Source organism: Macaca nemestrina, chromosome 2 (genome assembly GCF_043159975.1).
Source record: "Macaca nemestrina isolate mMacNem1 chromosome 2, mMacNem.hap1, whole genome shotgun sequence".
In the NCBI taxonomy this organism is placed as follows: domain Eukaryota; kingdom Metazoa; phylum Chordata; class Mammalia; order Primates; family Cercopithecidae; genus Macaca; species Macaca nemestrina.
This window is the reverse complement of record NC_092126.1, coordinates 105693416-105713217: the sequence shown is the minus strand read 5'-3', so window position 1 is coordinate 105713217 and position 19802 is coordinate 105693416. Positions and strand designations below refer to the sequence as shown.

General features: G+C 40.8%; 1 pseudogene; it reads right to left on the bottom strand.

Annotated features, from left to right (window-relative positions):
• Positions 1-1746: 1746 nt before the first annotated feature.
• Positions 1747-3782, bottom strand: LOC105480618 (eukaryotic translation initiation factor 4B-like; annotated as a pseudogene).
• Positions 3783-19802: the final 16020 nt, after the last annotated feature.

The following is a 19802-nucleotide window of genomic DNA, read 5'->3' as shown; positions in this document are numbered from 1 at the left end:
CACATCAAGCAAGAACAAGTTACTGAGAAAAAAGAGTTAATTACAAAAACTAAATAAAGAAGCCAGGTATGGTGGCTCACTCCTGTAATCCCAGCACTTTGGGAGGCCGAGGTGGGTGGATCACTTAAGGTCAGGAGTTCGAGACCAGCCTGGCCAACATGGTGAAACCCCATCTCTAGTAAAAATACAAAACTTAGCCGGGCATGGTGGTGCACACCTGTATTCCCAGCTACTCAGGAGGCTGAGACACAAGAATCGTTTGAACCCAGGAGGTGGAGGCTACAGTGAGCTGAAATCGTGCCACTGCACTCCAGCCTGGACAACAGAGCGAGACTCTGGGGGGGAAAAAAAAAAGTCTTTATTTGAGTTTTTGTTATAATAAATTAGATTGAATATGTTTTCATATGTTTAAAGGATATTTGAACTTACTTTTCCATGAACTGTGTGTTCATGTCTTTTGCCCATTTTTCTATAGTTTTCTTTTTGGACCTTTTCTTCTTAATTGTAAGAGTATTTACATATTATGGAGATTGGCCCTTTGTATCTGATACAAGTTGTAAATACTTTTTTTTCTCAGTTGTTATTTGTCATTTGTCTTTGTCTTGATGTTTGTTTTGTCATGCAAAAATGTTTAAAAGTTCTTTTATTTAGTTAAATTTATCTATCTTTTAAGAAAATTGCATCTGAATTTTAAGTTATAGTTAGAAAGGCACTATCCACTTCAGGTTTTAAAGGAATTCATTCATATTTTCTTCTAGTACTCATAATTTTTTGGTTTATTTTTTGAGATGGAGTCTTGCTCTGTTGCCCAGGTTGGAGTGTAGTGGCACGATCTCAGCTCACTGTAACTTCTGCCTCCCAGGTTCAGGTGATTCTCCTGCCTCAGCCTCCCAAGTAGCTGGGATTACAGGCGAATGCCACCACACCTGGCTAATTTTTGTATTTTTAGTAGACACAGGGTTTCACCATGTTGGCCAGGCTGGTCTGGAACTCCTGATGTCAAGTGATCCACCCGCCTGGGCCTCCCAAAGTGCTGGGGTTACAGGCGTGAGCCACCACGCCTGGCCTCAAAACTAACTCTTAAACATCCCATTTCCTCAGTGATTTGAGACACCTTTAATATGTACTGAATTGACACACACATTGGGTTTACTGTAGTTCTTTTTATTTTGTTTTATTGATCTGCCTGTTTTTAAGTATGTCAGTTTAATTACTGAGGACTTTTAGTATGTTTTAGTATTTGGCAGAGCTGGACACAATATTTCCCAGCATTTTAAAAATTTTTGTTTCAGAATTCTCCTAGCCAATTTTGCCTTTTTATTTCTCCATGAGAACTTCATATTCATCTCGTCATGTTCTTGCAGGGCACGGGTGGGTGGGGGCGGGGGCAGGGATTTTGGTACTTTTATAGGGATCGCATTATATCTTTTAAATAATTTGAGGAGCATTAAAATCTTTATGATTCTGTCTTCCTATCTAAGAATACTTCATATCTTCCATTGGTTCAGGTCCACTTTTTGGACTTTCAGGGAGTGTTGTAGAGTTTTATAAATAAACATTTACATTCTTGTTATGTAATTTATTCAGATATTGTATCTTTCTGATGCTAAAGAGTGGTGGCAATAGTTACTTCCTCACATTGTTTATTTCTCTAGCAGAAATGTCTTCCGCATTTCCAAATTAAATAGGAAGCTTGCCTTTGGGTTGAGACATATCTATTTGATCAGAACTTGACCCTGATTTTTTCCTCCCCCAGGAGGTGGTGATGTTATTTTGTCTTGTCTGGATAGAGGTTTGCTTTGCTCTTGAACGCTCCAGGGTGGAGAGAGACTAGGAGAAAGTACAGGAGGTCTATTTGGTGTAATGTGCTCCTTCCTTTTCATCTTCACCATCAACAGAGACAGCAGCACACTTGCTTGCAGAACTGAACTTGGAGGCTGGATTTTCCTCAGGTTTCTTTCGCTCAGGTGCAGATCTGCAGACTTGATCTTTTTTGCCATCTTTCCTGTCTGACTCCTTCCAGCTGTCTTTGTTCCCTCCATCTCCTGGACCATGGCCCGAGTTCCCAGTTTGGACTTTTGGACATTCATTCCATCTACTTTATTTTCATCTTTCTTTGCTGGTCCTTTCTCTGAGGGTTGAACTGGAGGTACTTTTCCTTCACTACCTGTAGGGAATTGCTGCTCTGTGTCTGAGTTCTGAGATGGAATACGAGGATTAGAACTTCTTTTCACCGAAGCAGTTTCCTTTGGTGGAGGGTCTGGCATCACCTTTAGGAGTTGATCAGGTTTGGGAGGCTTAGAAATTGGAGAGTGGCAGTGTTTCTCTTTATTGAGTGTTTCATTTTCTAGACACTTCTCACTCTCTCTTCTTCATGCATCCTGGTCTGACGTGCTTCTGCCTGATGCGGCTGGGTCCCAGTCTGCACTGGCTTTCTTCCTGTCCTCCACCATTCCCATTACTGAGTTTCTTCACTTTGCCAGCTTGGGTGTCTCTCCAGAGGCCATTGTTCTAGGTTTGGCTCATCCAGCTGCCACTATAGTTTCTCTTGTTTCTTCTGTAGCTGTTCTGCTTCTCTTTTTCTAGCAACTGTGTCAATGGACTTTCCCCCTCCAAAGATAGAAGCTGCTCAACTGGGATGGAGGGTGCTAGAAGAGGAATCGTCTTCCTTATGAGTGCTCTGAGGCTTTAAATTCAGTTCTGAACTTTGGGAGGGACCCCTACCCTATGCCTATAATCACCCCAAGAGTAATCATCTCTGGAGCTCCATGATCAATTGTCCTGTCTGTCTTACTGGTCTTCACCTGCCTCTTCAGTAGTCATCATCTCTGAGGTACCCACTACCAAATACTCTTCTACCACTGCCTGTTGCAGAATCACAGCCTCTATCATAGTCGCTGTTGCCTCAGTCATCATCTTAATCCTGGCCCCCATGTAGATCCATATCATGGTGTGAGCCATCTCTAAACCCATCCTGATACCCATCAGGATACTGGTCTGAACCGCATGATCTTGATACTTGTCTCCAAAGCTATCATCACCTCTTCTAGGCAGGTAGTCATCAAAGCTGTCTGTGGCAGGATGGGCCTCCAGTATATCTGTTTTGTCAGTATCCTGATTTCTATCCTGGCCAAGAGAACAGTCATCCCTGTCTTTATCCTGTGCTTGGTCAGCAATATCCACTCTAATTATCCTGCTACCTAGAGACTCTTCATTGAGACCCAGGGAACTGAACAGGGAATCCAGGTCCTCAAATAACTAAAACTTTTCAGCCTCTCTGGATTGCTGGGTTCATGTGGTCAGTGCGCTGTACCAATATTTAATCCTCTAAATAATTCCTTAATTGAGTCTTCTATCACATCATAGAGCAGGTTCCCTAGAAGAGCATTGTAGGATGGTGATTTGGGAAGATGGCTCCAATCAATATGGGGTTCCCCAGCAACCTGTGGAACAGCGGGAAGAATGGAGTGGTCAATTGGAGATGTCCTACACACATCGTCATCATTACTGTGCCAAGTGGTTGAAGCATTTCCTCTGGCTCATCTGTTTCATCAGCCCTGTCTGGGGTTATAGGTGCTTCCTCCACCAGTCTGCCCATCCTCAGCCAGAAAGTCTATTAGGAAAATTGTCTTCTCCTTCTCCTTCTCCTCCTCTTCCCCCTCCTCCACATTCCCCTCCCCCTCTTCCCCTCTTTCTCCTCCTCCCCCTCTCCCTCCTCCTCCCCCTCCTCCTCCTCCTCCTTCTCCTCCTTCTCCTCCTTCTCTTCTTTTCTGGGCCGCCATGTTGGGAGACAGAGAGAGAACACCAAGGCTTGATTTTACTTTTGAGGGTTACTTTTAGCAAGGTGGAGATGTTGGAAAATTATATCCCAGGATTGTGTAAAAGAAAAGCATAATTAGAGAATCATAAGATATTTAATGTGGCTAGAGAGTAGATTGCCTGTTAAGGGAGAGACAGGAAACATAGATGGAGATCATTCAGAGGCATCTCACAAAGACCCCACAGGCTATGCTGTTCAACTTGGACTTTCTCCCATTGATAATAGAAAACCATTGAAAGGTTTTAAGCAAGGGGATGGCATTATTAGATTCATATTTTAGTAAGATTCTGGGGGTAATGACTGATAAATTCCACTGGCAAAGCATTTCAAACATGACTGCAAATCAGACCAGATATCATCCAACCAAATAAACCGAGAGGAAGAACAAGAACAATCACAGCCATATCACTTTTATTTTTCTTAAAAAATGACTTAAAAATTATAGAGTAAGTAGACTAACAATGAAGACCATATATTAATGTCTCCAAAACCTGAGGGTTCTGCAAGAGATACCGAGCTCCAGATGATGATGCTGGGTCTTTCTCCAACCTCAGCATAAGCCAGGAGTGGGCAAAGCAGGTCTGGGAGAGTTCTGCCTGAAAGAGGACTCCAAGCTCCATGCTAGGGGCCTGGGCACCCTTAGAGCAAGCCACAGAATCACTTTCAGCCAATGAGGATATGCCTCTCTTTTCTCCTTTTCTGTTTTTCTGAGTGGAGTATTGGAGAGTCAGGCACAAAGCATAGCATAGTGGACAAAGAAAGTAATGTTTATGTTCATGAAAAATTCAACCCTAATTATACCTCTGGGAGCCAGTGGGAGTAATGAAATAGTGTGCCTGGGGTGTTCATTTTGTTAATAGATGCCAATCACAGGGTACTTATTTTCTGTGCCGTTTATAAAGCCTTTGACAGACACAGCTGCTTGCGTCATTTCATACAATTATAAGATATAAAGGATATTATGGTAATGCTTTGGGATGATGTTCATTTAGTATCTGGTCATGAGAATGCCGTTCCGCCTGTTAGTGCCATATTGCAGCCAATGCAATAGGCAGCTTAGCAGGGGCTCTCAAAAGTATACACATTAACTTTGGCTCAGACACCAGGGATACATTCTGCTGCCATTTAAGATTAACTATTTGTAATATGTTTGTTAAGAAAATGGTTTTAAAATTTTATTTCTGTCTCTCGATTTAGGAGTCATAGCTCTTAGATTTCAATCACGTGGACTGAATGACATATACAAGGGTTTTTGACCCATCTGAGATGGAGAAAGCTCGAAGTATGTTTTCCAATGGCAAAAGCAGAACTAGATCCACTTTTTCCAAGACGACAGCCAGGTTTCCAAGAGAAAATGACCAGTGAGGTGAGGTGAACAGGGAAAAGTGAAAAGATAAAACTAGCTAGTTGTGTTGTTAGAGGGACAGAGGATATATATAAGCAAGGTTCTTTGGCCCAAAACCAAATTCAGCAACTCAACCAAATTGACTTTTGCCCATATTTATTTAGGTCGAGCCCTCTAAAAATTCCTGGTGTTATACTGGTTTTGACCAACAACATGAATGATTGCATATGCTTCAACCTAATGCTTCAGGAACAAAATCATGGCCACCTAGAACTTGGCATAACCTGCAACTGCCTTAACTCCAAAGCCTTAAATGCCATGGCTGCAGCCTCCTGTCCTCTAAACCTCTCATTTCCTCACCTCTATCACAAATCTATGTAAAGCCAGATTGGTTTACAGCTCTTCAGGCCCAGTGAGCCACAAGTCCCCTCGGCATCTTTACAAGCAACTCCCACAGATACCTCAGTATAATTATTTTTAAAATATGTTTCAGGAAATTTTTTACTTAAGCCACAAGGTTTGCCAAAATACTTCTCAGAAAATACTATTTTGATAGTATTAGAATTTTACCAATGACCTTAAGCAAGAGGCACAAAAGTGGAATGACCTCCAGCTATGAGTTTTGATGAAACAAAAAAGCTACCTAAGCCAAAACCTCGGGTTCACGCATTCAGCTTTCCCCATAAAATCCCAACCCCACTTTAATCTAGGGTCAGCTGTCCTCTAGTTGCTCTCTGATATGTATCAGTTGAACAAAGTCTTTAATCTCTCTGATGTGTATCAGTTGAATAAAGCCTTTAATCTCTATTTGAGTCACTTAAATAACTTTCTTTTGGCATTCGATACCCAGAAAAATGGATTTGGAATGCTGTTTGGGTTGTCTGTCCTCAAAGCTGTCTACTGGTATGTGTCCAGGAGTGTTTGGGCGGGTAAAATGGGATCAGCCTCTCTCTACCATGGTATTGAATTTTGTCTAATGTTGCTTTACTAAGAACACTGCTGTATAGGACAGAGCAAGTTTGAGGATGGATACTGTATGAGTTAGATGGAGCGCCACGGTGATGATTTGTTTATGCTGTCTTAGAAACCATTTGCAAGGAAAGAAGGTAGAATGAAATAGGGCAGAAGGGAATTTAAATATCTTCGGGTGTGTGATGAGTGTACATTTCAGCTCATGAACTAAGGAGTCCAACAACTAGAACTTGCTTTATAGTCCATGACTCTACTTAATTTCTGACTCAAGCCCTAGGCCCTCAGGCTGGGCAACAGGGCAAAACTCTGTCTCTACAAATAATACAAATATTGCCCTGCTGGGCTACAGGAAAAACAACCTCAGCTTTTCTTGGGAACCACACACAAGCCTAGGGTCTTGCTAAGGCATTGGGGATAGGGGAAAGCTATTTGGTCTTCAGTCATCAGTGCCTATGGGAAGTCACAATGACATCTGTTATCCTTTCCTCCTGACTCCTTCAAGGCTAGGCAGGCCTCAACTATTCCTGTGCTGGAAGCCTTTCTGAAATGTGTCTTTCTCTGGATTCTTGCTCTAACAGGGCTACCAAAAAAACAGGGTAACGCACCTCTACTCCTGCCACATCTACTCCTGCTGCCATAGCACTCTTCTCTTCTTCCCAGCCTGGAAAAATCTTTTTTTCTTTTTTCTTTTATTTATTTATGTTTTTTTGAGACGGAGTCTCATCTCACTCTGCCACCCAGGTTGGAGTGCAGTGACACGATCTCGGCTCACTGCAACCTCTGCCTCCTGCGTTCAAGCGATTCTCCTGCCTCAGCCTCCTGAGTAGCTGGGATTACAGGCGCCCACCACTACACCCAGCCAATGTATTTTTATTTTTTTTAATTTTTTTTAGTAGAAACAGGGTTTCGCCATGTTGGCTGGGCTGGTCTCGAACTCCTGGTCTTGTGGTTTGCCCGCCTTGGCCTCCCAAAGTGCTGTAATTATAGGCATGAGCCACCACATCTGACCAGAGCAATCTATTTTTAGTCTGGGGAAAATCCTTCTCCTTTCATGTTTATTCAACTAAATTATTCTCAGGAATTCACTTCTTCTAAGTATAAAAAGCCAGCAAGACTTCTAGGGTAGTTCTGTTTTCTGACTTGCCACATACCTCCCATGAAGCAATGACCACCAAGCTGACTTAAATGAGGTGAAGAGAAGGGGGAAACAGAGGGAATAAAGAACACATACATTGATGTATCTTTTGATTTTTACTTCCCTTCCATGATGTCTTCTCCATGCTGAGTCTGGCAACTTGGGCTTTGGAATTTACTGATTGGGTAATGCTCCCTGGAGCTGAGAGTGGGTGCCCCTGCCCAAAGGCTTAGATAGCAATCAGGGAAGGGTGGCTCTCCAAAGTAACAGTTACCACAGAGGAGGCAGAGAGAATTAGGGCAGCAGTAAATACCTGGTAGAAAACTAAGCAGTAAAGCCTGGTAGTCTTTTGTGACCTTCTGCCATCCCATAATGATTGGATGTTTCTCCTGTGCCCCCAGAACACTTTCTTCTATTGCCATAGACCACATTCTACTGGGATGGCCATCTTCATTCCTGCCTCCTTCTATACAGAAGGGAAGCTCCTGAGCTGAGGACCTATATTTGTTCATCTGCACACCATAAGCCCCTAAAACATGGAGACTGAATGAGCAGAGATTGAATGAGTAACTCCTTGGAACATCATGGACTCTGTACCAGCCACAGGTGACTCGCATACCCTGGGTGAGCAAGGCCTGCAGATGGAAATTGTGGATAACAGCAAACTGTGCTGCTCAACAAAAGGAAGATCAATAGATAGGAAGCACAGGCCAAAGCAAACCAGACAATATTTAAAGCTCACAAATATAAAATCATGGACTTGAATTGTAAAATTCAGCTGGAATAGAGGTGATATGACTAAAGAGCAGTGCACATAAGGAAGACACAAAGATTTTAGTTGTTTCCCAAGTTAATATGAGTAAATGGCTCAATGTAACTGACAAAAGAAAAACAGCAACAACAAAAATGAGTAACCTGACAAATAGCTGCATCTGGAGAGGTACACAATCTAAAAGAAATGGGTTCACAGTTTTGCTGGCCATACAGAAAGCATAATGCTGGCCTCTGCTCAGCTTCTGGGGAGGCCTCAGGAAGCTTTCAGTCATGGCAGAAGGTTAAAGGGAAGCAGGCACATCTTACATGGCCGCAGCAGGAGTAAGAGGGTTGGTGGGAGGTGCCACACACTTTTAAACAACCAGATCTCACTAGAGCTCACTCATTATCAGAACACCTCCCAGGGAATGGTGCTGCCCCATTCATGAGAACTCCACCCTCATGAGCCAATCATCTCCCACCAGGCCCCATCTCCAACACTGGGGATTACAATTCAACATGAGATTTGGTGGAGACACAGATTCAAACCATATCATGTCTTTATCTGCAATTTCAGTTTCCATGGTTTCAGCTACAGCTACCCATGATCAACTGAGGTTTGAAAATAGGTGAGTACAGTACAATAATATATGTTGAGAGAGAGAGACCACAGTCACACAACTTTTATTACAGTATATTGTTATAATTGTTCTATTTTGTTATTGTTCTTGTTAATTTACTTCTTGCCTGATTTATAAATTAAACAATACCATAGGTATGCATATATAGGACAAAAATAGTATATATAGGGTTCAGTACCATTTGTGGTTTCAGGCATCCACCAGGGGTCTTGGAAAGCATTCCCCAATGGATAAAGGGGAACTACTATATAAGAGAAATTATGCAAATCCTGGAGATAATGTAAAAAAGAATCACAGCATAGCCTATCAATGTCATACTAAGAGTATTACCCAACAAACCTAGTGATCATAATTCTCTAGGGGATATAACTTTGACTTTCAGTATTTAGCATAAATATTTAATTAGTATTTCACATTGTAACCAAATGGGGACTTTAGCTCCATGATGAACTGCTTTGGAACCTGAGACAGGACATCCCATGTTTGTTTCATATTAACTGAACTGTTCTTTCTGCTGTACACCAGCTGGGGTATTTCAGTATCGTAGTGAATTTCAGCATTCTTAAGAGGAAGTCAGCTCAGGAGAGGAGAAGGGGGTTTGCTCCCAGCGAAGGAAACAGCCTGTGTTAGAGGAGAGAACTCCTGGCATTCACAGCTCACTCCAGGACCTGCAGTGGATCAACACAACTGAAGGGCAGGTGGCATGGGTAGGCTTGGCATCTGAGGCTGAAGCGGTCACAAGGGGTGGTCAGGAGGGGACTAGTGCACAAGCCCAGGGGTTTACCCATGGCAAGCACATTAGAGCAAGTGTCAAGGCGGCCTGGGAAGAAAGACAAATTTGCTGAAGAGGAGGTGATACGGCGCAGAGTGAAGCTGGCATGGCAAATTTCTTCTACATTACTCAGTAACTAAAAGCCATATGAACATTTCAAGGTATTAAAAATGGACTTACTGTGAAATAACATGACCTACCAACATAACTTATCCCTTCTAAATGCCTTTTGAAGTTGAAATAGAAATCAATGCGCCAGCTCCCACCCTAAAGACTGAAAGAGATGGGCAGGGACATTGGCTCGCCGGCAGCAGGTGAAGAGCTCTAGAGATGTGAGGAGAAAAAACAGATGTGTTTCCCTCCACTTTCACACCACAGCTATCAACACAGACTTCTGTGGCCAAATGTGTGTGTTGTAGTGCAGGGGGAGTCGGGGGACGTCCCCCATACACCAAGCAAGCAATCAATTCTGCAGCAGACACCAGCTGGGGGTCTTCCAACCCTGTTCAATTCCAAAACTATGCCCCTGGAGATAGTGCCACATCCCACAGGGTGAGGCTCAGTCCCATAAGACTGCTTCCCCTGCTGCGATGCTAATCGCAAGCCCCAGGCTGTTTTACCTGTGCTTCTGACTGCAAATCAAGGATCCTACGACCCCCTCCCCAAGTTCAATTAATTTGCCAGAGTGGCTCATAGAACTCAGGGTAAGACTTACATTTACCAGTTTGTTGCAAAGGATAGTCTAAAGGACACAAATAAACAGCCAGATGAAGGGATACATTGGAGAAGCCCCAGAAGTGTCCTGAGCACAGGAGTGTCTGTCCCCATGGAGTTGAGGTGTGCTTTCCATGGGCTCTCCAAACTCTGTCCTTTTGGGCTTTTGTGGGGGCTTGATTAGCTAATTGGCCATTAATGAACTTAACCTTTGGCCCCTCTCCTCGCAAGAGGTTATAGGTGGGCTGAAAAGTCTCAACCCTCTTAATTGTGCCTTGGTCTTCCCTGTGATGAGCCCCCATCCTGAAGCTACCTAGGGATTGCCAGCCACCAGTCTCAATAGCATACTTCGCTTTGGAGATTCTAAGGATATTAGGAGTCGTAAGCCAGAGTATGGGGGCAAGGGTCAAATATTTAGTTCTCACTATCACAGATGGGTCCCAGAAACTTCTTAGCAAATTCCCATTTTATCCAACCCATTAAAGGCATCATCATAAACATGAAATTACTTGAAAATTTAGAACAGTAACAGTAGAAAACCCAAATGCAGTGCTAATTAGATATAATAGCAATAAGTATTTTTAAATTGCATATCCAGAAGAGAGGTGGTGGTTAATATGAGAGTGTAATTAATCCATTTGCTGAATTAATTACCACTTTCCTCATCATCTGGGCTAGCAGAGGGTTAGACAAATAAGAGGAACATTGTCAGTCAAAACATAAATATTAGAACCAACCTAAAGTGTAGATGAATAGTTAAATAAATTATTTATGAAATACTTTGTACCTGTTTTTCAAAGTGAGATGGAGTTCCTTGCTGTGCCCTAAGAAGGTGTCCAGGGTTCTTAGTCCCTGGCATAGAGACATCACCAAAAAAAAAAAAAAAAAAATTTAAGAGACAGGGTCTCGCGCCATCACCCAGGATGGAGTACAGTGGCACAATCATAGCTCACTGCAGCCTTGACATCCTGGGCTCAAGTGATTCCCTTGCCTCAGCCTCCCAAGTAGCAAAAATTACAGGTGTCCTCCACCATGCCAACTAACTTTTAAAATTTTTTTGCAGGGCTGGGTTCTCACTATGTTGCTCAGGCTGAAAAAAAATTATTAAATAACTAAGTAGATACATTGTTTAGTGAACAAAAGTAAACCATATATAGAACATAATTCCAAACAAAAAGGGATACATGTGTTTAAAGTTTTTTTTTGTATCTGTATAAACACAGAAAATATTTGGATGAATAGGTGTCAAATTGCTAAAATGGTTACTTCTGAAAAAGGGATTGCAAAGACAGAGAGAGGGTTTTTCACTTCAAAATAAAAATGTCAGGCTTAGAAGAATACATGCTCAAGGTATGTGAAATGAAACATGCAAGATATAAAACTTCATATCAATACAATCACACTTTTATAAGACATCTAGCATATATTCTTTTTAAAAGTAAAAGAATGCACAAAGAACGAAGAGTAGTCATGTTCAGATGGTGAATTATGACTGATCATTGTTTTCTTTGATGCTTTAAAAATTTTTCTAAAATGTCTGCAATAAAAATGTATTATGTTCGTCATAGACAGACCCACACTTTCTAAAGAAAATTTTTAAAGGAAGCATTATCCAAGCTCAGTTTTGTTCATGTGAAGGCATCCCCCCTCCACCTGTAACTAAAGAGGAATTTCTCTGGGTTCCTTGTCTATCAAACAAGAAAAACTTTCCCAGTGGTAGGGATGGAGATCTTCCCAACAGCTTGCAGTCCTTTGTAGCTGATGCTCACAAGTACCTGGATGGCAATGAAACAAGCCTCTATGGCTAAGCTTCCCCAGACTTGCTCACGCTTCATTTATCCATTAAGCCCACATGCTGAGGGCTCTCATGCATTTATGGTGTGTGTCAAGCTGCCCCAGCCAAAGTGATTTCTGGCTCATTATGCTGCTCCCAATGAATTTGGGTATTGGTCAGCTTCAAAACAAAATTGGGCAAGTTATATATATATAAGCAAACAACAAAAATTGAGTTCTGTGTGTTTATGAAGGGGTGGTACCTACCCAGAAGACAGTGTGACAGAACAGAATGCAAGTTCCAAAATCACTAAAGATAGGCCCTGCCAGTTAAGGATCCTCTCCAGGCAGCTTTGCAGGCAGCAATGGGAACAAATAGGAAGAGAAAGGAAGACAAAGGCACATGGCACATGGCAGTTTGTGAACAATACGAGACAAAACTTTGAACACCTCCCCCTGCTGCAAAATAAATGGGGCCACTTTCAAGGGGGTAAGTTCTGATATATGGCTGATATACTAATAGGCACTTTATTCATACAGCTAAATCTTCAAACAACAAGAGTAAATAATAGCTGAGTGTGGTGGCTCAAACCTGCAATCCCAGCACTTTGGGAGGTGGAGGTGGGAGGATTGCTTGAGGCAAGAGTAGCCTGAGCAGCATAGCAAGACCCTGTCTGAAAAAAATAAAATAAAATAAAATAAATTATAAGAGACAAAAAGTTCCAACCTCCTCTTTAGAGCACTGCATTCCAGAAAGCAGTAGAATAACATCTGCAGTTCTGCAGTGTCTGGGAGGAAAGTGTTGGGACCAAGGACTCAGCATGCACCAATTTTCTTTCATGAATAAAGAAAATAGATATTATCATAAAAGCTTGACCCTACAACAGATAGAGTGTTGTGGGTTCCCAGACACAGAACACGCAAATGTGGGCAGACAGGGGACATCCATGAGACAGAGGATCCCTACCGTAGAGGTTTTCTAGAGACCTGAGTTTGATTCCTGGGACCTGAGGTAGTGCATCCAATATCCAGTGAGGCTATAAACAGATAAAACCTTTCTAGAGTGTGATTTGTTAAATATAGAATGAAAGCCTTAAAATATATGTATACTTTGATCTAGAAATTCCGCTACCAAGAAGAAAAGAAACCAAGCAATATTTATTTAAAAGGATGCTAATTATCATAAAAGAGAAAGCAGAAATATAATAAATGTGAAAATATGGGGGACTGGTTCAATAAATTACAGCACATGTATTTGTAGTAGTCATTAATGCTGCCCACTGAATATTTCTGGTTGATTTTTCACCTTTGGGATACATCATAGGACTGCATTTCCTGGCCCCTTCTAGTTGGGTAGGGTCATGCAACCTGTTCTAGCTAATGAATTGTAAGCAAAAGTAACATGTGTTCATTGCAATCCAAGTGTTTGGTTAGCAGTGCTAGACCTTCAAGCCCTCTGCTCACTCCACTGTAGTGACCAGCAATGTTCTAAATATGGTTGCTCTGTAAGCCAGGGTTGAGGAATAATGTTAACAGTGACATACAGCAGCAGAGTCCTCACAAGTAACCTGAAGAAAAATTCACTGTGAGATTTGGGGATTGCTTGTTACTGCAACATAACCTAGCCTATCCTGATGAATACAAAGGAAGTATGATGCAACCACTGATAGATATGATCTAGTATATTTATTCCTGTATTTATTGACAGAAGCACATATTCACAGTGTACTATTACATCAAACAGCAGCTATAAAACATCAAATACAATTTAAATCAGTTTCATATATTATACAATTAAAAATACTGAAGAATATTCCCCAAATTTTGCTGATTAATGAATTGTGAAACTACATAAGCCTCTGTGAGTGTGTATGTGTGTGTGTGTGTGTGTGAGATGAGGCAAATCAATACCTTCTTCCTAAGGTTTTATGTCATATATTCTAAAAGCTAAAAATGCTAAACAAATTCTGTAATTCCATTACAAATAAATGTCTAAACCACCTTTCTTACTTATATTTTACCTTTTTCTAACTATACTCACCGTACTATCAGAATATACACTTGAATACTTTTCAGATGTATATTCTAACTTTCATGTATTTTGTTTGTTTGTTTGTTTAAATACAAGGGCCTCTTCCTATAGCTCTTGAAACACTTTCTGAAAAGTGGGAGGAAATCTTGTGTTATATTTACAAAAGAAATGAGGTGAAACTGTCATCTACTTCTGGCTGGAGGAAACTCCCCCAAAAGTCACATTTCAAAATTTTTCAAGTCCATGGTTTTATTCTCACAACAGTATTTCTCTATATACTTTTTTATTCAAAATTTCAACAATGAATATGCATTATTAATATAATTGGGGAAAAGTTATGTTGAAAATTACTTGGGATGAACCTAGGTCTCTGTAGTTTAAAAAGACTCTCAGATGATTCTAATTTATACAAAATTTTGGGAACCATTCTTCTAAACCTATTCTTTAAAACCCCTCATCCTTTTTCAAATTTCAATGATGATGGTCAAAGAAATATAACTGAAAGCTGGGAAATAATACTTCCCAATGCCAGAAACATGCAGGAATATCTTCACGGTGAAATGAGATCAGATCCAGAGATGGGCTGACTGATGCATAACCCACCACAAGTAAAGGAAGCACTTGTGGGGAGAAAACCATGGAAGACCTGCAGCCCAACAGGACTCCACTAACATCCCTTGGCTCCCAGCCTGGGAGCTGGAGAAGAGTGCAGGCCATGAGATGCTTTGGATGCAGTCAATTTCTTTTATGTTTATTTTTACTTATTTTATTTTATTTTATTTAGTTTTTCAAGGAGTTTCACTCTTGTTTCTCAGGCTGGTGTGCAGTGGAGTGATCTCGGCTCACTGCAATCTGTGCCTCCTGGGTTCAAGTGATTCTCCTGCCTCAGCCTTCCGAGTGACTGGAATTCCAGGCATGCGCCACCATACGAGGCTAATTTTTGTATTTTTAGTAAAGACAGGGTTTCACCATGTTGGCCAAGCCGTTCTCAAACTCCTGACCTCAAGTGATCCACCCGCCTCAGCCTCCCAAAGTGCTGAGATTACAGTTGTCAGCTACCACGACCAGCCCTTATTTTTATTTTTTATTTTTTATTTTTTATTTTTTTTTGAGACAGGGTTTCACTCTGTCACCCAGGCTGGAGCACAGTGGCTCAATCTCAGCTCACTGCAACCTCATTCTCCTGGGATCAAGCCATTCTCTCACCTCAGCCTCCCAAGCAGCTGGGATCACAGGCATCTACCACCAAGCCTGGCTAGTTTTGTTTTTTTGCATTTTTTTTGAAAATTTTACTTTAAGTTCTGGGATACATGTGCAGAATGTGCAGGTTTGTTACATAGGTATACATGTGCCATGGCGGTTTGCTGCACCCACCAACCCATCATCTAGGTTTTAAGCCCTGAATGTATTAGGTATTTGTCCTAATGCTCTCCCTCCCCTTGCTCCCCACCCCCCGACTTTTTGCATTTTTAGTAGAGACAGGATCTCACCATGTTGCCCAGGCTGGTCTCAAACCGCTAAGCTCAAGTGATCTGCCTGCCTTGGCTTCCTAAAGTGCTGGGATTACAGGCATGAGCCACCACATCAGCCTATGCAGTCAATTTCTAACAATACCTTTATATTTTATGAAAGTTCTTTCTATTCCTATTTTGAGTGCTTTCATTTTGCTTTCTGGAATGAGTTGATTTTTATCAAATACTTTTTTCACTGTGTATCAAAATGTGCATATGTTTTTCTTCCTTAACATGTTAATACAGTGACTTACATTGAAATTTGCCTAAAGTTAAGTCATGTTTGCATAGCTGGAATGAACCTGATCGTTAATATGTTGCTGGATTTAATCTGCCCTTTTTTCTCCCATAATGCTGCTCTTTATAAAATGAGCTAGGCTTATAGCTTTCTTTCCTTCTTTCTTCCTTTTTCTGATTTTGGTATCATAGTTATGCTAGACTTGCAAAATATATTGGGAAGATTTCCATATTTTTACTTGATTAAGTAAAATAGAAATTTTACTTAAATAATATGAAACTTTTAGTTCCTTGAAAGTCTGGTAGAACTTGCCAGGAGAATTAAGTGGACTTGGTGATATTTTGGTAGATATTAGACCCCTTTCCTGTATGTGTTTTGGTCTCTTTAAATTTCCTATTTCTTTTGCCAATTTGGTCATTTGATTCCTCGAAAATCATGTGAATTTTTTCCTCCAACTATGAAATTTGCTATTATAAAATTGTATATAATATTCTCTTCAATTTTGTGAAATTCCACTGTATTTGCAGTTATGACAGCTTCATCATTCCTAATGTTCTTTATTAGTGTCCTCTCATTTTATCTTGATTAAACTTGTCACCACTTGTCCATTTTATGTGTTTCCCCCCAAACGAAAAAGAAAAAAAAAAAGTACCCTTATGGGTTCTATTGTTCCATTTCATTGGCCTTCGTTTTTATATTTATTGTTTACTTTGAAGATTACTTTGATTTTTTTCCTTAGCTTCTTCAGTTGAAACCTGTTTACTTATTTTAAAAATATCATATTTTCTAATAAATGTATTAAGGCTGTACTTATTTTTAGTATGGCTGACTGCATCCCAGAGATTTTTATATGTAATGCCTCTTGTCATTAATTTCTAATTTAGTCTATAAGTTGTTTCATTTTTTTCTTTCTGACATTCAAATATTTTGGAAGGATTATTTCTATTCTAATCCAATAAATCATTTTGGGGAGACTTTAAATTTAGTTCTCCTTTTTTGCTATAATTTGTTTATTATAAATTTGCTTATACAGTTTTTCCTTTTGGAAAAAAATTAAAAAGTGCTATTAAGCCTAAAATATGCTTATTTTTGGTGAATTTTCCACATTTGTTTAAAAAGAATGTTTCTGCTTTGATGTTGGGTACAGATTTCTTTGTATAGCTGTTACATCAAGCTTGTTATTTAAATCCTTTAAAGTCCTACTGATTATTTACCTATTGATTTCTATGTTTGATCTTAGCCAAAAGGCCAAAAGCAATGCCTATTGATTTGTGGAGATATGTGCTAATCTCTATATCAGTTAGCTATTGCTGCAAAACAAACTGCCTCAAAACTCAAGCACTTAAAATAATCATTTGTTATCACTCATGTACCTGTGGTCAGCTGGGACTCAGTTGATTTGTAATGCACTTGGCTGAGTGCCTCCGATCTAGGCTGTAGTGGCCAGGGGGGCTATTGTGGCTCCTAACTGCATGTCTATGGGTCAACTAAGGTGGCAGTAGTTGATTCTGATCCCTACTGCAAGTCTGTGGGTTAGCTGGAAGAACAGATCAGCAAGGAATAAAACTGCCCTTACCAAGCCAACTTGTTGATCCAACAATCAGGAGAACATGTACTTGTGTCAAGAATTCTGTTATATCCAGTTTTATAATCTGCCCTGAGCCTTACTTAACACTCTAAAGACCTATGTGGTGGGTTACATAGTGGTCCCAAAAATATACGTACAAGTCCTAAGCCCCAATACCTGTGAATATGGCCTTACTTAGAAATAGTCTTTGCAGATATAATTAAGAATCTCGATATGACGTCATCCTGTATATAGCGTGGGCCCTAAATCCAATGACAAAATGTCTTTTTTCAAAGACAGAAAAAGAGAAGACACAGAGACACACAGAGGAGAACATGATGTGAAGATAAAGGCAGAGATTAGTAATGTATCCACAAGTCGAAAATGCCAAATATGGCTGGAAACCAGCAGAAGCTAGGACAGAGGCATGGAATAGATTCTCCCTCAGAGCCTCTAGAAGGAGCCAACCCTGCTGACACCTTGATTTAGGACTTCTAGCCTCAAGAACTGTGAAATAATAAATTAATGTTGTTGTAGGCTACTGGTTGATGGTAATTTGTCACAGCAGTGTCTTAGTCTGTTTGGGCTATTATAATTGCCATAGATGGAGTGGCTTATAAGCAACATAAATTTATTTCTTAGAGTTCCAGAGGCTGGAAATCTGAGATCAGAGTGCCAACATGGTCAGGTTCTGGTAAGGGCCCTCTTCCAGGTTACAGACTGCTGACTTCTCATCGTGTCTTCTCGTAGTAGAAGGGGCAGAGCATCTCTCTGGGACTTCTTTATAAGGACACTAATTCCATTAATGAGGGCTCCACACACAAGCTCCCCCACAAATGTCCCCTAGGTCTAACTGACACACAGTAAAAAGTTCCGTAAGTTCCCTTGACATTTAGGCTATTTCTTCTCCATCGAGGTTGTGCTGGGGTCTGTCTAGTTTTTGGCCTGGAAGAAATGACAAATAATGGCAGCAAGTCTTGAGAATCAGTACCTCTTTGTGAGGCACTGAGGCACTCAAGTGAGGTTAACATGATTTCCAGGCAAGGGGCAGCTATTCTCTGGCAGAGGGAAGAGATTGCTTTTGCCAACTTGGGGAGTTCAAAGGAATGTTAGGGTTTAAGATAGTTGCATTCAGCTACCAAAATGTTCCCAACGCAGGTCTCAAACTCTCACAAGACTATGTGACCACCTCTCATAGTCTTTTCTGCTGTGCTGCCATCATAATCAGATTCTGGGTCTGATTTTCAGCACAATCTGACCTGTGACTGCTTCAGACAATGATCTCCTTAAAAGCTGCCATAGATGTATGAGAAGTCAGGATAATAGTTACTGTTGGAAAGAAGGATAAAGTAATTGGAAGATGGCATAAGAGGGCCTTCACAGATGCTGATAATTTCAAATTTATTATTCCAGGGACTGGTCATATGGTTGTGCTTGCTTTGTGAAAATTCATAAAAGTCTGTAGTTATAACATGTGCACTTTTCTATAGGTTATACATCAATAAAAAAAGAATCCTTGTAAAAAAACCCTTTAAAATAATAAAAGCTGCCATATAAGCTCCCTGGCTTTAAAAGTATGTTGACTGCCTTGATCCAACCATTCTCTTGTGTTGTCATAAATAATCAAACTATTATACATTGATTTTAAAAAGCATTATTTCCATAGCAAATAAGAGAAGCTATCCAGCCTCTTAAGATATTGCCCTATCAGCTGGGCATGGTGGCTCACAGCAGTAATCCCAACACTTTGTGAGGCTGAGGTGGGTAGATCATCTGAGGTCAGGAGTTTGCGACCAGCCTGGCCAACATGGTGAAACTCAGTCTCTATTAAAAATACAAAAATTACCTGGGCATGGTTGTGGAAGCCTGCAATCCCCGCTACTAGGGAGGCTGAGGCAGGAGAATTGCTTGAACCTGGTAGGTAGAGGTTGCAGTAAGCTGAGATCGTGGCACTACACTCCAACCTGGGCTACAAGAGCTAGACTCCATCTCAAAAAAAAAAAAAAAAAAAAAAAAGGCTTACAATGAATCCTTGAGAAATCAGAGGCTGGGGCAAGGATTAAAGTGCTAACACTTTACTTTGAAGATACAAGCCCATAAGAGTGAGGGAGAAGTAAATAGGAAGTGAAACAAGAAAAAAATGTGTGAGGCAGTGCAAGGTAATTAATTACTGCACTGACAACTGCTTCACAATGAGGTCACAAAGAGACACAGTAGGTCCATATCTGACAACTTTTATGTTCCACTTCAAATCTCAGCTCTATTTCCTACTCCAATCACTTCTGCAGCAACAGTTCTACACAGGTCTCAATCACTTTTATACAGGTGCAGCCTGAGAGTATCTTTCTTCGGTTTCTCTCCTCCCGCTCCAGGGTCACTCTAATGCCAATGTGGGATGCTGGGAGAGCCCACTCAGCACTTACACATGTACAACCTGGAAGTACTCAGATGCATGTACAACCTGGAAGTACCCAGGAGTTAACATCCATGGGGAAATAGGAGCCGATGGATAAGTGTTCCCCTTTCATG